We start from the raw sequence: 6487 nt of genomic DNA on the forward strand, positions 1-6487 counted from the left end.
AACGAACAAATATGAGTAGCCTAGAGAGAAAAAGGAAAACGGACATATAAGAAAGATTCAAGAACCACAGGGAGGTGTGAACATAGAATCAGTTAATGGGATTTCTGAAAGTAAGCTCGAAGACATGCTCTATTTAGATATATTAAAATTTTTGTTTTGTTCATTTGTTTAGGATACCGCATATCTACATAGTACTTCCTAGAGGCAAACTCATCTATTGAGTATTCATTCTGGGTTATAATTTTGGTATCGATAAATCTAATCTTTGTCAGAAATACAAATAAATAGAAGAGTCATATTTACTTTTTATTGATTTCTAAGCATTTCCTTAAAATGTGGGAAGAAAATAGAAGAGCCATAGAAATATGCTGGAGGAAAATTGAACATATTCTTTTGGAGGAAGTCAAAAGCTAGTGAGATATTTTGCTCGAAAAAATAGGAAAATACTACATGAGTTCACATGAATATTTAACAGACTGATATATTCTATTGAAGTTTAACAAGCAGCTTCACATCCCTTCAGTCTTTCCACTCCTGACTGCACTAACATCTGTTTTACTCAATTCTGAAATAAAACGTACATCGGATTTTCTTACTGGATTGTAAACATGTTCAAAGGCAGTCCAGGGTGAGGATGTGTTCCTGGTGCAAATTGCTTTTTAATATTTCTAGACATATAAACCTCCCCTCAGCCATCCTCCTCACAACTTCATATTAACCTAAGGATCTGACTACAACAAACTGTCTAACTGCATTTTGCTGCTGAACTGCTTTACAGTTAAGCTGTTGCTTCATGCTTGCCCCTTTTTGTTCAGCCAAATAATTTGGTGTTCATCTCCGTGGCATAATAAAAAGTGATACACAAGGATTTGAAAAGGATGTAATCATGTACACAGCAATACAAATATCATTAATTTATTTCCAACATATTCTACAGTGTGTATTTTGTATTTAGTGGTAGAATTGCAGCTTTATTGAGAAAACACCATATAGGGAGATTTATTTTATTGTTACTTACCATTCAAAAATAATATTTGTTAGTATATCATGATAATTTACAATAATAAATATTGCATAGTGTTTCCCTTTTCAGAAAATGTTTTATAACTCTTAATTCCACTGTTAGATGAACATCTTATAATCATACAATAATAATATGTGTCTTCTACGTGCCTCAGGTTTAATGTTTAACTTTGATTTAAGTGGCATTTGATTACAAAAGGAATATACTGTTCCTTTTCTGAGAAGGAGCCCTGTAAGCCATCAGCACAATGCTACAGTTGCCCGGTGAAACCCAGGTAATGACAATTGCCTGATTATTGTTAGCAAACACTGTTTTATAAGTTTCTTATTCCTAAGATCACTATAGTCATTTAATTATTCTATATTTTATTATGTTAACTTAATTTAGCTTTTAACTACTCAGGATTTTTACACTGAGTTATGTTTAAATACTTACCTTTATAATTCTCATAACCCAGATTTGGATGCAGTATAGTTTGCAATTTACTAAAGCTTTTGAAAGTACATTTAAAAAAATTTTCTTTACATTTATGAAAAAATTAAAACGGATGCTTGTAACTCATTGATTTGGGTAATTTCTGAAAAGGCTTTTACCTGGAAATAAGTAGCAGTTTTAGGGGGTGGGGGGGGCTTATATTATATTATTTAATCTTTAGGTCAATGACATTTATTAATTTGAGTTAATTTGTTCTAGGTATGGTTTTAGAACATATTCACTCTTCTCGAGGAGCTAATTATTTCTAAATATATTCACCCAGAGCTGAAACTCCTTGGAATACAATTATTTTCAGAATAGATGCTCCCTATCCTTAAATTCATATTATGTTATGAGTAAAATACATAAATATATTTAATGAACAATATGAGAGATAATCTTCATAAAAATAAAAGTTTAGGCAAGACTAATGTCCTCATGTTCAATTCCGTCAATTTATGAGTGGCCTGTTCTTTCTCCTAGAGGCTGACATTTTTTCATTGTCTTCAAACAGAAGGACTTTCTAAGAGATCTTGGATGTGACCAGACGATATTGCAATTAGTTTTCCCCTTCATTGGTAGGGTTTTTTTCTGACTGGCAAGTTCATGATTAATTTGCAAATCAAAACATTTCAGAACATTTCTTTCTTTCTGCTTCATCCTCTGCAACATTGACATTGCTGACCAACCTTCCCTCATCACACTCTCTTTGCTTCACGTCTGTAACCCTGCACTTGCCTTTATTTGATTTTTTTTCTTTTTGATTGTTCCTGTTCTTTCCTTCAGTCAGTATGTCAGGCAGTCAATAAAAAGAAATAATCAGAAATGAACTTTGACCACAAGGAACTCAAACAAACATAATACAATTTTTAAAACCCTTATTTTTCTATTTATTTATTGGAGACTCTCATCAATTTTTCACAGCTTCAAATTCTTAGAAGACTCTCAGACACTTCTTTTTAATTTCAACCTCTACCAAACTTCCCATGTATCCAGATCTTGACTTTTAACAAAAATACTCAGAGCTTAAGATATGAGTGATGTGATAGGTACTTGTTGAGACTTTAGTCAAATCCCTTAACATTTTAGCATTTCTTTTTATTTTATTTTATTTTTTTATTATTATACTTTAAGTTTTAGGGTACATGTGCACAATGTGCAGGTTAGTTACATATGTATACATGTGCCATGCTGGTGTGCTGCACCCATTAACCGGTCATTTAGCATTAGGTATATCTCCTAATGCTATCCCTCCCCCCTCCCCCCACCCCACAACAGTCCCCAGAGTGTGATGTTCCCCTTCCTGTGTCCATGTGTTCTCATTGTTCAATTTCCATCTATGAATGAGAACATGCGGTGTTTGGTTTTTTGTCCTTGAGATAGTTTGCTGAGAATGATGGTTCCCAGCTTCATCCATGTCCCTACAAAGGACATGAACTCATCATTTTTTATGGCTGCATAGTATTCCATGGTCTATATGTGTCACATTTTCTTAATCCAGTCTATCATTGTTGGACATTTGGGTTGGTTCCAAGTCTTTGCTATTGTGAATAGTGCCACAATAAACATATGTGTTCATGTGTCTTTATAGCAGCATGATTTATAGTCCTTTGGGTATATACTCAGTAATGGGATGGGTGGGTCAAATGGTATTTCTAGTTCTAGATCCCTGAGGAATCACCACACTGACTTGCACAATGGTTGAACTAGTTTACAGTCCCACCAACAGTGTAAAAGTGTTCCTATTTCTCCACATCCTCTCCAGCACCTGTTGTTTCCTGACTTTTTAATGATTGCCATTCTAACTGGTGTGAGATGGTATCTCATTGTGGTTTTGATTTGCATTTCTCTGGTGGCCAGTGATGATGAGCATTTTTTCACGTGTCTTTTGGCTGCATAAATGTCTTCTTTTGAGAAGTGTCTGTTTATATCCTTTGCCCACTTTTTGATGGGGTTGTTTTTTTCTTGTAAATTTGAGTTCATTGTAGATTCTGGATATTAGCCCTTTTACAAAAATTAATTCAAGATGGATTAAAGACTTAAACGTCAGACCTAAAACCATAAAAACCCTAGAAGAAAACCTAGGCATTACCATTCAGGACTTAGGGATGGGCAAGGACTTCATGTCTAAAACACCAAAAGCAATGGCAACAAAAGCCAAAATTGACAAATGGGATCTAACTAAACTAAAGAGCTTCTGTACAGCGAAAGAAACTACCATCGGAGTGAACAGGCAACCTACAAAATGGGAGAAAATTTTCGCAACCTACTCATCTAACATTTTAGCATTTCTTTTCCAGTCTTCTAAAAATGAAATTGGGCTAATTATTGAGATGCTTTAGAATTCTAACATTCTAGAATACTCTGGATCAGTTCTACCAGGAGATCCCAAAAGCATCATCTCCTTTTCACTCCAAATCGGTTTCCCCTAAGCAATTTGTCAGCTAAGGTTACAATGATTATCAACATGTAGATAGATAGATAAATAGATAGATAGATAGATAGATAGATAGATAGATAGATAATCTCTTTCTTGTCCTTCTTTCCTAATATAATTAGTTGCCTGATGGCAAAAATAGGAACCCCTATCACCCTTATAATTTTTTATGTAATTCAAGAGGTCATTCAGGTTATAAAACAAAAAGTATATTTATTAAGTTATACACACACACACACACACACACACACATATATATATGAGAACTCCCAGGTGAAAGTTGTAAAAAGAACTGAAATTATAAAATTAGCATATTGGATTCAGTTATCGCAGATTTTGTGGTTACATTTTCTAGATATTTTTCCACATATGATTCTATAGTTTGGAGTGTATAAAATAAGCCAAAGTCTGAGAACAAGGAAGTGACAAGAAATGCAGCTAGAGAAAAATGCAAAGGCAAGATATTGAAAGGCCCTGTATATCATGTTAAGGAGTTTGAATTTTACCTTAAAGGCAAAAGACCAAACCAAATTACATATACTTATGGCATAATCATTTTCATTTAAAAAAATCAACTTTTGCATCAGTGAAAAGATACACTGAGGCAAAACTGGAGACAGCAAGATCATTGAATAGGCTTTGCTGGTACCCAGATTTGAGATGATGAAGCCCTACTCAGAGCCATGTCACAAGAGGTAAATAACATGACTGTATTGGAAAAATTGTAAGAATCTATAATTGATGGGGCATTTCTATAACAAATTTTCTATAGAACATAAGGTGGGCAAAAGTCAAAAATGACGACCAATATTACGATTTAAGCGATTTTGTGGTGGATTGCCATGCTACTCACAGAACCAAGGTGTAGATAAACAGAAGACATCCTTGGGGATGTAAGTCACTTGTAGAATGTGAGATGCCTGTGGAACATGTAAGTAGAGTAGAATAAATAGGTAGCTGTATGGATATTCTATATGACTACTCAAGCCTTACACAGGAGGAATGAAGTAGCCAATTGGTCCAGGTTGAGGGTCCTACCTCCACTTCAATAGGAGCACCTCTATTTTTATGTGTTAAATTTCCATGAAGTTTTTTATATGTATAGACATTGCTAGCGCTTTAAGAAAGTTTGGATAAGGTAACATGACAAGTTGTTAATCTCCTGTGTATGCATATTTTCTTAATAGAAGAAAGAATATGAGAAAAGTACATTCTTCTGATTTCTGGCCCAGTGATCTCAAACTCGCCCACACATATGTATATGATTTAGAGAACTATACCTCACTGATATGACGGGACATTCAGAAATACTATTTCACTAGCAGAAAATATTCTATTTTAGGGATTGAGAATTTTTTTATATAAAGGGCCAGATGGTAAATTTTTCAGGCCAGATGTCTTTTGTCATAACTATTCAAATCTGCTGCTTGTAGAGCTAAAGCAGCCATAGACAATATGTAAGCAAATGGGTGTGACTGTGTTTCAAAAAAAAACAAAAAAAAAGTCATTGATAAGAACAGTCACCAATGAGGTTTGGCCCATAGGCTGTAGTTGGTTAATCTCTGTACTATGTGATTCATTAGCCATGAAATCATAGAGACTGTGTGACTCAGTTGAGAGTATTTGAGCATCTTAAGGAGTATGTGTATAGCATGTGTGATCAGAGAACAAAGTGGATAATATTTTATTTGCCACTAAAAACGTGTAGCCACTAGCTGGGCAAGGTAGCTCACACCTGTAATCTCAGCACTTTGGGAGGCCAAGGTGGGTAGATTGCTTGAGCTCAGGAGTTTAAGGCCAGCCTGGGCCACATGATGAAACCCTTTCTCCACACACACACACAGACACACAAAACAAAAATTAGCTGGGTGTGGTAGCATGCTCCTATAGTCCCAGCTACTTGGGAGGCTGAGGTGGGAGGATTGCCTGAGCCCAGGAGGTTGAGGCTGCACAGAACCATGATCATGCTATTGCACTCCAGTCTGGGTGACAGAGCGACCTTGTCTCAAAAACGAAAACGAAACAAAATAATGTGGCTATTATACTTCCCAGTCCTAGAAAATATGCTATCAGATCCTATGAGAGGTGTTAAACCTTGGTTCACAGTTCTTTGGAAAAATAAAGAGAGTTACTGTCTATGAGCTACTAGCTTAGGATGAAGAAAATAATGTGTTCTTAATAGATTATTCTGAATCTTATTTGATTCTTACATATGAGTGGGATTAGGGAAATCATCTGTGATTGTACTTTCAGAAGAAATCTGTCTTAAATTCATGAAAATTAAAGTTGCTTTCTGACACTACAGTGAGAACATTTGGCATGCTTTACCCTTGTGCAGAGAGATTTAAGTATGTTTGACCACACGGTTCTTATTAAAATTCAGCACTAGGTTGTTAGCATTCTGTTCTTTTACAACAGAACTAGTATATAATGAAAAGAAATATGAGGAAGCTGAAGTATCTCTTCTACACACTTTTTCATGTTTTTATTCTTTTTTTTTTCATTCTTTCTTTTCTTTTCCCCCCAGGAGAAGTGATTTCTTGGCCCCTCTA

The sequence above is a fragment of the Pan paniscus genome, chromosome 14, assembly GCF_029289425.2.
Source record: "Pan paniscus chromosome 14, NHGRI_mPanPan1-v2.0_pri, whole genome shotgun sequence".
Classification (NCBI taxonomy): Eukaryota; Metazoa; Chordata; class Mammalia; order Primates; family Hominidae; genus Pan; species Pan paniscus.